We start from the raw sequence: 16,381 nt of genomic DNA, 5'->3' as shown, positions 1-16,381 counted from the left end.
AAAAATTGATCGAGGAACTACTGGAAAGGCTGGCTGTACTTAAATAAATAAGTCACCCGGTCCGGCTGGGATGTAACCAAGATTGCTGAGGGAAGTAAGGGTGGAAATTGCAGAGGTTCTGACCATAATCTTCCAATCATCCTTAGATATGGTGCTGATGTCCGAGGACCGGAGAATTGCAAATGTTACACCCTTATTCAAAGAAGGTTGTAAGGATAAACCTGGCAAATACAGGCCAGTCAGTTTAACATCGGTGGTGGGGAAGCTTTTAGAAACGATAATCGGGACAACATTAACAGTCACTTGGACAAGTGTGGATTAATAAAGGAAAGACAGCACGAATTGGTTATGGGCAAATCGTGTTTAACTAACTTGACTGAGTTTTTTGATGAGGTAACAGAGGGTTGATGAGGGCAATGCAATTGATGTGTATGTGGACTTTTAAAAGTTGTTTGATAATGTTCCACATAATATGCTTGTCGGCAGAATTGAAGTGCAAGGATTAAAAGGGGCAGTGGGAGCATGGACATGAAATTGGCGAAGTGACAGTAAACAGAGAGTAGTAGTGAACGATTGTTTTTCTGACTTGAGGAAGTGTTCCCCAGAGGTCGGTATTAAGATCACTGTTTTTCTTGATATATATTAATGACTTGGAATTGGGTGTACAGGGCACAATTTCAAAAATTTGCAGATGGCTCAAAAATTGGAAGTGTTGTGAACAGTGAGGAGGATAGTGATGGACTTCAAGAGGACAAAGACAGGCTGGTGGAATGGGCGGACACGTGGCAGATGAAATTTTACGCAGAGAAGTGCGAAGTGACACATTTTGGCAGGAAGAAAGAGGAGAATCAATATAAGCTAAATGGTACAATTCTAAAGGAGATGCAGGAACAGTCAGACCTGGGGCTATATGTGCACAAATCGTTGAAGGTGGCAGGATAGTTTGAGAAATCGGTTAAAAAAGGATGTGGCGTCAAGGGCTTTATAAATACAGATATGGAGTACAAAAGCAAGGAAATTATGTTGAACCTTTATAAAACACTGGTTCGACCACAACTGGAATATTGTGTCCAATTCTGGGCACCACACTTTAGGAAGGATGTGAAGAAGATAGAAAGGGTGCAGAAAAGATTTACTACAATGGTTCCAGGGATGAGGGACTTCAGTTATATGGAGAGTCTGGAGAAGCTGAGGTTCTCCTTAGAGCAGAGAAGGTGAAGAGGTGATTTGATAGAAGCGTTCAAAATCATTTCATGTGATTGGCAAAATTACAAAAGGCGACATGAGGAAAAACTTTTTTTAAGCAGCGAGTTATTATGTTCTGGAATGAGCTGCCTGAAATGGTGGTGGACACAGATTCAACCATGGCTTTCAAAAATGTATTGTAAAAATACTTGAAGTGAAAAACTTTGCAGGGCTACGGGGTAGAGCGGGGGATTGGGGACAACTGGAATGCTCTTCAAAAGAGCCGGCACTGGCTCGATTGGCCGAATGGCCTCCTCCTGTGCTGTAACAATTCTATGATTCTCTGATTTTGAAGTGTAGTCACTGTGGTAATGTAGGAAATGCTGCAGCCAATTTGTACACAGCAAGATCCCACATACTGCAATGAGATGAATGACCAGAAAATCGGTCTTAGTGATGTTCGTTGAGGGATAAATATTGCCCAGAACACCGGGGAGAACTCGCTTGCACTTTCTCGAATAATGCCGTGGAATCTTTTACATCTACCTGGGAAGGCAGATGGGGCTTCAGTTTAACGTCTCGTCTTCAAGGCGACATCCACAACTGTGCAGCACTTCCTCAATACTACCCCTTCAACAGTACAGTGTCCATTCACTACTGACCCTCCGACAGTGCAGCACTTCCTCGATACTGCCCCTTCGACAGTACAGCGCTCCCTCAGTACTGACCATCTGACAGTGCTGCGTTGCCTCAGTACTGACCCACCGACAGTGCAGCACTCCCTCAGTACTGCCCGTCCGACAGTGCAGAACACCCTCCGTACTGACCCTCTGACAGTGCAGCGCACCGTCAATACTGCCCCTTCGACAGTACAGCGCTCCTTGCGTAATGATCCTTCGACAGTGGAGTGCTCCCTCAGTACTGACCCTCTGACAGTGCAACGTTGCCTAAGTACTGCCCCTCCGGCAGTGCAGCACTCCCTCACAACTGACCCTATCACAGTGTAGCATTCCTGCAGGACTGACCCTCTGACAGTGCAGCACTCCGTCCATACAGCTCATGCGACAATGCAGCCCTCCCTTAGTACTGACCCTGCGACAGTGCATCACTCCCTCAGTACTGACCCTCCGAGAGTACTGAGCTCCCTCAGTACTAATCCTCCATCAGTGCTGTGTTCCCTTAGTCCAGCACTCCATCAATACTGCCCCTCCGACAGTGCAGCACTCACTCAGTACTGACCCTCCGACAGTACAGTAATCCCTCACTACTGCCCCTCCGACAGTGCAGAACTCCCTCACTACTGACCCTCCGACAGTGCAGCACTCGCACAGGACTGACCCTCCGACAGTACAGAGCTCCCTCAAAATGGCATTGTCGTGTCTGCCCGGATTATGTGTACAAGTATCTGTAGTTGGACTTGCATTCACAACCTTCTAACTCAGAGGCGAGACTGCGACCACTGAGCCTCTTCTGACACCTGAAAGGGGGAGAGGGAGATGGAAGGGCTCAGGTTGTGCAATCTGCAACGTGGATATAGAATCATAGAATCATAGAATCATAGAAGTTACAACATGGAAACAGGCCCTTCGGCCCAACATGTCCATGTCGCACAGTTTATAACACTAAGCTAGTCCCAATTGTCTGCACTTGGCCTATATCCCTCCATACCCATCTTACCCATGTAACTGTCCAAATGCTTTTTGAAAGACAAGATTGTACCCGCCTCTACTACTGCCTCTGGCAGCTCGTTCCAGACACTCACCACCCTTTGAGTGAAAAAATTGCCCCTCTGGACCCTTTTGTATCTCTCCCCTCCCACCTTAAATCTATGCCCCCTCGTTATAGACTCCCCTACCTTTGGGAAAAAACTTTGACTATCTACCTTATCTATGGCTGTCAAAAGTAGGACAAATGGACTACGGATGCACAAGCGACCACAGGTGGAGGAGCAGAGTGTTTGGGAGGGGGTGTTGGACTGGAGGAGGTTATAGAGATAGAGAGGGGTGAGGCCCTCATGGAATAAATATAAGAAATAATAAAAATAAGCTACATGCTTAGGAGGATGGGATCCAATGCAGGTCAGTAAGGGCTTTGGTGATTGGCGATCCGCTCACCAATCAAAAAGCCTGCGATGGGTACGGAATCTGTGGCACGGATGTGGAGATTTTGGGGCCAAAGATCATGACTTCCCAATTTTTACCAGGAGGAAATTGTGGCTCATCTAAATCAGAATGTGGATCTGACAACACAAAGACATTGGAAGGGTCAAGAGAGGCGGTGGTTTTGTCAGCGTCCATCTGAAAGCTGGTCCGTGTCTGCGGACTGTGTCACCAAAGGGCAGCATGTAGATGAGGAAGAGGAGGGAACCAAGGATTGAACCTTTAGAAAGATCAGAGATAACGGTGATAGGGCGGGAAGAGAAGCTTCTCCTGGCTGTGATCAGAGAGGTGAGTGGAACCAAGTGACGGTAGTCCCAGCAAAAGAGGCCAGTGTTCGATGAATGAGGAGGTGACGGGTGGGTTGTCTCCAGGTTTGGAGACGGGGAGGGGAGGAACATGGAGGAATTTAAACCCAAGGATGAGAATTTTAAATTTAAGGGATATGGAACTGGGAGCCAGTGAGGGTCAGTGAGGCCGAGCAGGACCTGGTGCTGGTTGGACACGGACTACACAGTTTTGGACGAGCTCATGTTTATAGAAGGTGGGTATTGGGTGGCCGGTCAGGAGTGCATTGGAGCAATGGAGTCTCGGGGGACAGAGCCATTGATGAGGGTTTCAATGGCAATGGGCCGAGGAAGGAATGGAGGCGGGTGAGGGAATCACGTGGCCTTTGTGATGGAGATCAAATCGGATCATGAACTCAGCTCGGTTTTACAGGGGAACAATTTTGCTGGAGCCGTTAACCAGTGTAGAATAAACGGGTAAACATCTGCAGTAAAATAGCGGAGAGAGGAATGTCAATGGGACACGTTCAGTGTCCGTCCCCAAATATCACCCACAGTCATTTCCAGGCTGCAATCCTCAACCTGCCCTTTAACTGTCCTCGTGTCAGAGACTCACAATTCATATTTTAACTGGGAAACTGCAGGAACAGAGTAAAACTGGTCTGCTTGTGTCCCTGGGTTCAGTGCACACCGCAGAGAATCGGTAACATTTATAAATGAATCACCAGGACTGAACATTATCAATACAATTATATAAAAACTGTAAATGGAGCCGCTCATTATTACTGGATCAGTCTTGTACGAGAACAGATTGAAACTTTATTCCTGAGAGAGATCTGATTAAGATAATGACCTGGACTTTGAGATGTTTGTGTTTTATTCACCACATTATTTACATTGGAGTCAAAGCTGCTGAAGTAATTTGTTTGTTAAACTGACTGTAACTAATAGCAATGATCAGGGGTAAAACCGTGTCAGTGGAGACTTATCCCCTGTATAAATCAGGGCTTGTTGGAATGGATCAGCTCAGAGTGCCTGCTGGAGCCTTGTTTTCCAGACCAACAGAAGTCAGTGCTTCTCATAGAAATGCATGATTTAGTGATTCCTCAGATACAACGCATTTATTATCCTGTTCTTGCAGCCGTTGGAGTTCCGGGTAAGCCGTTATCTGAGCTGTTATTTGTGTAAATCGCTGCTAACTTTGCTGCTGTGCTTGGCAAATTGTATTTTCTCCCTACGTGTTCCACGCAGTCGCCTGTACTGTTCTGTCGATTGAGTGATTGAATGTGTTAAGTCTCTGCTCTTTCAGCACTGTTGCTGCTGCAATATATCTGTAATGATTTTTGTATATCCAGCCCTGCCATTGTTACTTGCTTATTCTCTGTACTGAATATATTTTGAATAATGGTATTTTGAATAATGGTATTTTGACACTAAGAATATCCCAACACTGGACAAACAGGGGGCTCTAGGGGGGGAGGAGCTAAATACGATTAAAATCACGAAGGAATTTGGTACTCAGTAAATTAATGGGACTCAAGGCGGATAAATCCCCTGGACCTGATTGCTTGCATCCTAGGGTCTTGAACGAAGTGGCAGCAGGGATTGTGGATGCTTTGGTAATAATTTTCCAAAATTCTCTGGACTCGGCAAAGGTCCCGGCAGGTTGGAAAACTGCCATTGTAACACCCTTATTTAAAAAGGGTAGTAGGCAGAAGGCTGGAAATTATAGACCAGTTAGCTTAACATCTGTGGTGGGTAAAATTTTGGAGTCTTTTGGATTGGTTTTGGATTGGTTATCTAACAGGAAGCAGAGAGTTGGGATAAATGGTTCATTCTCGGACTGGCAACCTGTAGCCAGTGGTGTTCCGCAGGGGTCGGTGCTGGGTCCCCAACTCTTTACAATCTATAATAACGATTTGGAGGAGGGGACCGAGTGTAACATATCAAAGTTTGCAGATGATACAAAGATGGGAGGCAAAGTAGAGAGTGAGGAGGACATAAAAAACCTACAAGGGGATATAGACAGGCTGGGTGAGTGGGCGGAGATTTGGCAGATGCAATACAATATTGGAAAATGTGAGGTTATGCACTTTGGCAGGAAAAATCGGAGAGCAAGTTCTTATCTTAATGGCGAGCAACTGGAAAGTACTGCAGTACAAAGAGATCTGGGGGTCCTCGTGCAAGAAAATCAAAAAGTTAGTTTGCAGGTGCAGCAGGTGATCAAGAAGGCCAAAGGAATGATGGTTTTTATTGCTAGGGGGATAGAATATAAAAACAGGGAGGTATTGCTGCAGTTATATAAGGTATTGGTGAGACCGCACCTGGAATACTGCATACAGTTTTGGTCTCCATACTTAAGAAAAGACATACTTGCTCTCGAGGCAGTACAAAGAAGGTTCACTCGGTTAATCCCGGGGATGAGGGGGTGGACATATCAGGAGAGGTTGAGTAGATTGGGACTCTACTCATTGGAGTTCAGAAGAATGAGAGGCGATCTTATTGAAACATATAAGATTGTGAAGGGGCTTGATCGGGTGGATGCGGTAAGGATGTTCACAAGGATGGGTGAAACCAGAACTAGGGGGCATAATCTTAGAATCAGGTGCTGCTCTTTCAAAACTGAGATGAGGAGAAACTTCTTCACTCAGAGGGTAGTAGGTCTGTGGAATTTGCTGCCACAGGAAGCTGTGGAAGCTACATCATTAAATAAATTTAAAACAGAAATAGACAGTTTCCTATAAGTAAAGGGAATTAGGGGTTACGGGGACCGGGCAGGAAATTGGTCATGCATTTAGATTTGAGGTTAGGATCAGATCAGCCATGATCTTATTGAATGGCGGAGCAGGCTCGAGGGGCCGATTGGCCTGCTCCTGCTCCTATTTCTTATGTTCTTATGTTCTTATGGTATGTCCTTGACTTCTAAAACTTCGGTCTGAAGGAGTTACATTGTATCGGTCGTGATCTTTCTATATCCAACATTGGCATTGTTACTGGATTATTCTCTTTACTGAATGTATTGGAATCAGATGTCTGGCCTAAGAGATGGTATCAGACCATCAGGAACTTTTAATAGTTTCATGTTGTGGAACTAACCTGTCCTGGAATATACTTTCATCAAAGTGTTTTCAGTGATTGATAATAAGACAGCTCAAGGTCTCAGTGATACAAGTGCATTGTCCTCCCTACCCAATAACATGCTTCAGTTTAACTGGGATTTCAATGTATTTATTGGTGATCACTGTTATGAAATATTATTTCATTGTGTGTGTATCTGACGCCGCTTCAGATGTCTGGTTACTGAACTGAGTTTGCTGCTGACACTTTCACATCTCCTTCTCTGATTAACTGTGGATGAATTCATTGTCTCTCACTGAACTTGATTGTAAATTGAAATGTTTTGATGTTATGTTGTATAAGTTTGCATTGTCCCTGTTAGAATCAGGACACCTTCTATGTATCTGTATATTATAAGTGTGATTTTGGGGTTTTGTTAATTGAACAATCCCGCCATCTATCCCTTTACTTTATAATTATAGGAGAAGGAATCTCAATTTTTGAGAGGTCTGTCTGGAAGAGGCTTTCGATTCTGTTTATTCCATGATTTGCAGATGAAGTGAACAGTGTAGGTGAACAGGTGGATAATCTGATGATCTGTAGAAACATTAAACTATTGCACAGAGGCTTCAATGTTTAACAAACCGACACTGAGAATAGGATCGGTGGATCACGGGGCTGGTGACCAGAATGCAGGCACAGGATGATAGGATTTAATCGGATATAAAACGGATTTGAGATAGAGAAGAGAGTGAGTGATAGAGAGGGCGAGTGAGAGGGAAAGCGAGAGGCTGTGGTGTGAATAATTCATCAGAATGAACTGCTGAAACTTCCAGCACAATTAAACAGAGAAAATGTGATTTGAAGGTGTTATTATGATGTGGTCAGATTGGGTGAGTTTTTATTGTGGGACTCGCTCCTCATGTTTATATCCCTGTCAGGTCCTCATTCTGTTTTTGTGAATGTTCCTTGTTTTCCAACTTAACACAAAACATAATTAAAATTTACTTCAAAAATAGCATCAGAAATTTCTTAATCGTAATGAATTATTCCGATGCTGTATTTTTAAAGCTCGGCTGAATTCAGTAAACAATGAGGTTGATTTTATTAATACGTACAAATGTAATTTTATTTGAATGCACAAAGTAAATTTATTCAACACATTTTATACCGATACAGGTTCCCTGACATCAATAACCACAGAAATGAGCTGTTGAATGTATTTGTTGGATTGTGTTACTGGGACCAAGAGATTAGATTTCCTCTAACACTCTGCTGCATTCTCTCCGTGTGAATCCCAGCCTCTCCCCCTATTGCATTGAATCCTCTGTCTCCTCATCCCTTACTTCAGTTGGTCCACTTTCCCAAACCTACGACTCCTGACTCCCCTCCAGCTCCTACATGTATTTTTCCTTGTCTCCCTCCCAATCTCACTCACTGGCTCAGTCTCCAGCTGCCTTTCCCGTTTCGTGCCAGCCCCTGTCGGCTCACTTAACCCAGAGCAACAAACCAGCTGCTACTCCCCATGTCCCCTTAACTTCAAAACCCTTCGCTCTCTTTTCCCATGCATCTGGAGCCCATATCCGGCTTTAATCCTCTGGATTCCCACTGTGTAATAATCCTGATCCTTCCCCTCCGGCACTGCTTCCTCACTCGGCCCTTCCAGTGGATCCAGTGCTCACTTGGTTCACTTTCTCTGTCCATCTCCCAATTCATTGTTGATCATTGTGTTTAAAAACGTCTCTCTGAAAACGCAGCCCAGGTCAATCAATCACTTTCCACCCTTCGATGCAGCAACAAAGCTGGAAATTTCACCCCAGATCCTCTTAAACTGCTGCTTTGGCTCCAGGTCTGATCAGTAATTTCTCTGCTTCATTTTCTCTCTCGTACAGTTAACTTGGTGGCGATTGTGATCATGTCCCGAGGAAAGTGCGGTCTCTCCAAATGTATCAGTGTCTACCTGGTCGGAATGGCAGTGGCCGATCTCATGGTCGTTATCGCTGAGGTGATATTGAGCCAAATTAATGCAATGTATTTCGCAGTGTCATTCCTGCTCATTACTCCAGTGTGTAGTTTCATTGCCTCCTTGAGTAATGCAGCCACAAATGTTTCTGTCTGGTTCACAGTCGCTTTCACCTTTGATCGATTTGTGGCCATTTGTTGTGAGAAGCTGAAAACTAATTATTGCACCGAGAGAACGGCGGCTGTGGTTCTGGGAACAGTGAGTGTGCTGGGCTGTGCAGTGAGTGTCCCCTGGTACTTTACATTTAAACCTTACCATATAATCGATTATGTTCGCTGGGGTTGTGCGACAAAATCGAACTTCCGTGCTTCCCCCGCATGGGCCGCATTTGATATGTTTCGTCTCATTTTCACTCCTTGTGCCCCAGTCTGTCTGATTTTGCTGCTCAATGTTCTAACTGTCAGGCGTATTTTAGTGTCCAGTCGAGTCCGCAGGGGACTCCGAGGCCAGAGCAATGGAGAGAATCGCAAAGACCCAGAGATGGAGAACCGAAAGAAATCCATCATTTTACTCTTCAGTATATCGGGCAGTTTTATATTATTATGCTTGACAAAGGTTGTATTTAACATTTATGCGCGAATTGCAGACATGCGATATTACTACTCCTACACTGACCCTGGTTATATCACACAAGAGACATCAGTTATGCTGCAGCTTCTCAGTTCCTGCACAAACACGTGTATTTATGTCCTGACCCAGACTAAATTCAGAGAGGAGCTGAAGAACGCGGTGAAATACCCATGCAATCTAATTGTTAAATTCGTGAAATCATAGAAAGAACTGAAGGGTTTCAAGCACTAGAAATAAATCCCATTTCACTCTCCATCCCCTACACTTCCCAGGGGACGGAAAGTACATTGTATGTTAGCAGCTGACAGCCATGAAATGATCATAAATCTGATTCTGACTAAATTTTTTTTGGTAATCTGACTTGTTGAGGCAGGATTTGCTCTGCTGAAGACACGTGAATAGTTGCTCACAATGGCGACTCCATAGAGCTCAGCTGGACTTCAACGAAATGGCTGGTGGGCAGTCATCGAATCATAGAAAATAGGAGCAAGAGTAGGCCATTCGGCCTTTCGGGACTGCTCCATTATTCAAAATGATCATGGCTAATCATCGAACTCAGTATCCTGTTCCCGCTTTTCCCCATATCCCTTGATCCCTTTAGTATTACGAAATATATCTATCTCCTCCTGTTCCTATGTGACATGCTTGATGGGCTGATCGGGCTCCAGTACTGTTGTAACTGGCTCGAGTGGCTGAATGGCCTTCTCCTTTTCCCGTGTAACCGGCATGAGGGGCTGAATGGCCTCCCTTAACTGTGCAACAGGCCCAAGGGGCTGAATGGCCTCCTCTGTTCCTGTCGACCAGCCGTGAGATACTTGCCGCTATTTCGTCCAAGATGGCTGCTGTAATTGCCGCCATTTTGCCCAAGATGGCCACCTTACTTGCTGATATTTTCTCCAAGCTGGCCGCTGTGGTTTCCACCATTTTGTCCAAAATGGCCGCCGTACTTGCCGACATTTGTGCCAGAGAGCCGCAAAACTTGTGACCATTTTGTCCAAGATGGCTGCCATATTTATCGTCACGCTAGTCTTGCTTAAATACACACATATATATATATATATATATCATTAATTCAAGTTGTTGTTCTGGTAATAGTAGTTGTTGTGGTGGTGGACAAAATGTAAAGACTGCCACTCTAGGATCACTCTGGGGTGTCTGGGCGCTCTCTGGGGTCACTGGGTGCACCCTGAGTTCACTCTGGGTGACTGTGTGCAATCTTGGATCCCTGGGCGCACTCTGCGATTAATCCGGGGTGACAGCTTGCAATCTGGGATTCCTAGGTGCGCTCTGGGATCACTCCGGGATGACTGGATGCACTTTGGGATCCCTCTCGGCTGACTGGGTGCACACTGGGGCCATTGTGGGGTCACTGGGACATTCTGGGGTCACTATCGGATCACTGAGGACAACCTGTGCGGTATTTGCCGTCATTGTGTCCAACGTAACTGCCGTAGTTGCCGCCATTTTGTCCCAGTTGGCGGCCGTACATGCCGCCATTTTGGCCTTATTTAAATACATATATATATATATATATACCATATATATATATATGAAATATGTATAATATAAATACAAGTTGTTGTTCTTGTAGTAGTAGTTGTTGTGGTGGTGGTCTAAATATAAAGTTGTATTAAAAACAGATAACTTTTTACGCTACACGTAACCCCACCAGCAAAAAAAAAGTTATCTGTTTTTAATACAACTGGACATTCTCTCTCTCTCTCTCTGCCTTTCGGGTCTCTTTCTCTCTCTGGCTTTGTGATCTGACCCAATGTGTATTCAGTATTCTGGTATGTACTGTTTTCCGTGGCTAACCTGTCTGAACACCAACGACACCTTTGATTGGTGTGATCATGTCCCAGCCTAATATAAGATATGCGATTTGAGAACCTTCCATTCACTCACCTGACGAAGGAGATAATCTCCGAAAGCTTGTGATTTTCAAATAAAACTTTTGGACTACAACCTGGTGTTGTAAGATTCCTTACATTTGACAACCCCAGTCCATCACCGGCATCTCCACATCTTGAACCTCTGCAGCCCGTGTGGTGAAGGTTCTCCCACAGTGCTGTTCGGTAGGGAGTTCCAGGACTGGGTGCACTCTGGTGTACTGTGGAGTCACTGGGACATTCTGGGGTCACTGTGGTATCTGCACGGTACTTGCTGACATTTAGTCCTACATGGCAGCGTATTTGCCGCCATTTTGTCCAAGATGACTTCCAACTTGCTGACCTTTTCTCCAAGATGGCGGCCGTACTAACAGGCATTTTGTGCAAGACCACCGTAATTAAGGCAATTTTGTCCAGGATTGCCGCCGTACTTGTCGCCATTTTGTCCAAGATGACCGCTGTGCTTCCCGCCATTTTGTACAAGATGGTCGCCGTATTTGCTGCCATTTTGACCAAGTTGGCCTCCGTAAATGCCGCCATTTTGTCGAAAATTGTCGCCGTATTTGCCGCCTTTTTGTCCATGAAGGCCGCCATATTTGCCGCCATTTGTTCCATTTTGGCCGCCGTACTTGCCGCCATTTTGTCTAGGGTGGCCGCCGCACTTGCGTTCATTTTCTTGAAGATGGCTGCCGTACTTGCCACAATTTTGTCGATTATGGCCGCCGTACTTGCCGCCATTTTGTCCAAGGTTGCCTATGCACTTGCCACAAATTTGTCGAAGATGACCACTGTTCTTGTGGTTCTTTTGTCCAAGGTGGCAGACTTCCTTGCCACCATTTTTTCGAAGATGGCCGTACGTGCAGCCATTTTCTCCAAGGTGGCTGCCCTACATGCCGTAATTTTGTCCAAGATGTCCTACGTACTTGCCGCCAATTTATCCCAAGATGGCTGCTGTTCTTGCCTCCATTTTGTCCTAGATGGCTGACGTACTTGCTGCCAATTCGTCCAAGATGGCTGGTGTTCTTGCCGCCATTTAGTGCAAGATGGCCGCCACACTTGCGGCCACTTTGTCCAAGATGGCCAACATACTTGTCGCAATTTTGTCCAAGATGGTGTCTATGCTTGCCACCATTTTGTCCAAGATGGCTGCCATTCTTGCCTCCATGCTGGCCGTGTGCAAATACACATATATATATATTATAAATTCAAGTTGCCGTGGTGGTAGTCTAAATATAAAGAATGCCACTCTTGGATCAATCTGGGGTGAGTGGGTGCAGTGTGGGATCACTAAGTGAAGTCTGGGATCCCTGGGTGCACTCAGGAATCCCTGTCTGCACTTTCAGATCAATATGGCGTGACTGGGTGCACTCTGGGTTCCCTGGGTGCACCCTAGGATCACTCCGGGGTGACTGGGTGCCCTCTGGAATCCCAGGATGCGCTCTGGGATGACCCTCGGTTGACTGGTTGCATTCTGTGGTCACTGGGTTCACTCTGGATTCACTGTAGGTTCACTGCGACATTCTGAGGTCACTGCGGTATCACTGGGGGCACTCTGCGCGGTACCTGCCGCCATTTCGACCAAGATGACTGCCGTACCATCGGCAATTTTGTCCAAGATGGCCACCGTACCAATACAAGTTGTTGTTGTTGCATTAGTCGTTGCTGTGGTGGTCTTAATATAAAGAATGTAATTCTGGAATACCTCCAGGGCGACCGATGCCGCCCCCAGTGGGGACGAACAGAGGTCTCCTTCCCTGGAGGGGACGGATGGAGGCCTCCCTCAGAGGGGACCAACCGAGTCCTCCTCCCGCAGAGTGGACTGACCGAGGCCGCCTCCAGAGGGAACCGACCGAGGCCTGCCCACAGGCTGCACTCAAATAAGGTCCACGTGAGTTCGGTCTGTTTATTGCCCTGGGCTTTAATTTCCTCTCTGGGTCCTGGTTTTGGGGCCTCGGTTTAACATGTTCCTGTTCGATTGTGACCGTTGTGATTTAATCAGGTTAAAGCCTGGGGTTAAAGTAGCCCGGCCTGCAATGTTATACAAACACGTGAACCCAGAGTGAGACAAACAGGGGCTGAGAGGAAATTAACGACAGAAACGTGAACCCCTGTACGGGCTTTGAGGGTTTGTTATAATTTCAAAATGATGCTTGTGTTTCGGGGAGATTCGACATCTTTGAGGGGAGAGCGGCCATTTGAGGGGTTTTGATGGAGTAAATAAGGAGAAATTGTTTCCAGTGGCAGAGGGTCGGTCACCAGAGGACACAGATTCAAAATAATTGTTAAAAGAGCCAGGGGTGACATGAGGAAGGATTATTTTTTTATGCAGCGAGTTGAAATGATCTGCAGTTGAGTGTCCGAAAGGGAGGTGGAAGCAGATTCAATAGTAACTTTCAAAAGTGAATTAGATAATTACTGGAAAAGAAAAATGTTTTGGCCACGGGGAAAGATCAGGTTAATGGGACCATCTGGTGAGCTTTTTAAAAGAGCCGACACCGGCACGATGGGCCGAATGGCTTCCTTTTGTGATGTATCATTCTGTGATTTTGCGACGGGTTCACGTCAGCCATTTTGCGACAGGTGCATGGCGGCCATTTTGTGTTGCATGTCGGGAGGCCATTTTGTGTTGCATGTCGGGAGGCCATTTTGTGGGGTCCCAGCTGAGCTCTTTTGCTCACAGTCCATCACATCATTTTGTGTAAACTGCACATCCAGCCTCCCGATTAAAACCCCCCACAAACACACAGACACACACAGTTCACCAGACCAAACAGTCACGTCTGCGATGCCGCTTGGAGGAGGAGGGATGGAATTTCCAGGGGCCTTTATTGAATATTTTAAAACACGAACACCATTTAAAAAGAAATAACGAGGTCAGGCCTGAGCTGAAGTAAGCGGTGGAATTTTATTAACACAGCACAGAGACAACAACTTACATTTATATTGCACCTTTGTAGCAGTACAACGTCACAGGGCGCTTCACAGGAGCGATTCATGTGACACCGAGCCACACAAGGAGTTATTAGGACAGGTGACCAAAAGCTTGGCCAAAGAGGTAGGTTTTAAGGAGAGTATTAAAGGAGGAGAGAGAGGCGGAGAGGTTTCGGCAGGGAATTCCAGAAATTAGGGCCTGGACAGCTAAAGGCACGGCCGCCAATGGTGGAGCAAAGGGAGTGGGGGATGTGCAAGAGGCCAGAATTGGAGGAGCGCAGAGATTTTGGAGGGTTGTCGAGTCACTTGTTGCAGAGTCCGACTCCTCACTGGGAGGGACACACACTGTACAGAGGGATACTTGTTACCCTGAACACTTCCTGTCTGCACATTGACCCAGTTATCATGTCCAATTTAACTACTTTCTGTAACTTTATTCCCCTCTGTTTCAGTTATCATTTTCATTTTTACAATCATCTGTGACGTTATTACTTCTATGATTCTATGAAGATCAGAGAACGAGAAATAACAAATAAAAACAGAGAATTAGGGAGAAACAGAAGGAGAGAGAGGTGGAAACCGATAGAGGGGGAGCAAGAGAAACAGACAGCTCATCCTCCCTCGAGAAAACCATGGGGAGGGAAAGTGCAGACTGTTTCTATCGCGTTATAACTGCGGCTTAAAGTGCTCGCTTAGATCAGGCAGAGACTCTCTTTCTATAATGGGGGGAGGGGCTGCATCTGGACATAGAGTCAGACACACACTATTTGATAACCAGGTATGACATTTGCTCTCCGTTTTTAGCAGATAACCAACAATGAATCATTTTTTGAATTTGATCCAGAAACATTGAGGTTTATTTAATGATGCCAATGGAGGATTGGATAACTTGAGGAGATACAGAGCTGTATCCTCTCCTCACTGGGCAGACTGATCCTGGGTTTGTACCTCCACAGATTCGGCTTTTCCCATCCTGTCTACTGTCACGATGCACTGGTTTAGTTCTCAGTCCTGAAACTGGGGTCTTCCCCGAGACCAGGTGCTGTCACTCTGAGATCTTCATGTACATTGTATCTTCAAACTGGTTCATATCTTGAGATCTGTAGCGTGGCTCATTCATACAGGTGGATTTAGATTTCATTCCATACTAGTGTTAGCTGTGGTTCAGTGGGAGCACAATCACTTCTGAACCAGAGGGTTGTGTGTTATTAGCCCGTTGGAACGCTGATATTCAGTGTCCCAACAAATACATGGTAAGGGGCCAGATGAACCTTTGACCCCTTCACCTTACCTGCTCACCAAGAACCGTCTGGGTTTAACCTCCCAGCCTATGTCTGGAAGTGAATGAAGCCTAATATTGCTCGCTGAACTGTGTTGCATCTCCCAGTTCAGAATGAATGAGTTCACCTCACCAACCATTAATTAGGATCCCCACAAGCTACTGAGTGAATGGATTCACGCTTTCTTACCAAATCTTCAAAGAAGTCAGTCAGCAAATCATGCACAACAATGGTTTATTGACTTGAAAATCATAATTATTATAATATAAACATTGAATACGCCAATGATAAGTACATATAAACAGTTGTAGACAGGGTCAAGTAGCAATTTTAATAACAAATAATCAATCAGCAGATAATTAACACAATGAATAACCGATTGTAAAAGCAGCTGAGAGTATTACCGTAATTTCACATTAGCTGGATCACTGATGATCACATTATAGTTCAGATCAGTATCTCACACGACTGCAGATTGGTGAGATGAATTTAAGATTCACGATCCAGATATCTGACAATTTAACCCCATTAGATCGCCAGCCTGGGGAACAGATTGAAAGAATAAATTCACCTCGGGCGTTAGAGCAAAACGGGCGACAGCGAATCGGCAGCTCGTTTTCCACTCTGCTGATTCTATTTTCCATTTAACGCTGCGTTCCCTGATGAGATGTTAAATCAGGGCCCCCTTTGTTTCAGTGGATGTAAGAATGCAGCCCCACCCTGGGCCCTTCCTCTCTGTACATTGACCCAGTGTCCCACTGCAGCCCAGAATGAGCCCCACCCTGGGCCCTTCCTGTCTGTACATTGACCCAGTGTCCCACTGCAGCCCAGACTGAGCCCCACCCTGGGCCCTTCCTGTCTTTACATTGATCCAGTGTCCCACTGAAGCCCAGACTGAGCCCCCACCCTGGGCCCTTCCTGCCTGTACATTGACCCAGTGCTCCACTGCAGCCCAGACTGAGCCCCACCCTGGGCCCTTCCTGTCTGTACATTGATCCAGTGT

At 45.7% G+C, this 16,381-nt stretch overlaps 1 pseudogene; it reads left to right on the top strand.

Annotated features, from left to right (window-relative positions):
* The window catches only part of LOC137314528 (zinc finger protein 585A-like), a 915,457-nt pseudogene that overhangs the window by 264,955 nt on the left and 634,121 nt on the right, over window positions 1–16,381 (top strand).

Source organism: Heptranchias perlo, unplaced genomic scaffold (assembly GCF_035084215.1).
Source record: "Heptranchias perlo isolate sHepPer1 unplaced genomic scaffold, sHepPer1.hap1 HAP1_SCAFFOLD_52, whole genome shotgun sequence".
NCBI classification, from domain to species: domain Eukaryota; kingdom Metazoa; phylum Chordata; class Chondrichthyes; order Hexanchiformes; family Hexanchidae; genus Heptranchias; species Heptranchias perlo.
The sequence above is the reverse complement of the archived record's forward strand: the minus strand, read 5'-3'. Positions and strand labels throughout refer to the sequence as shown.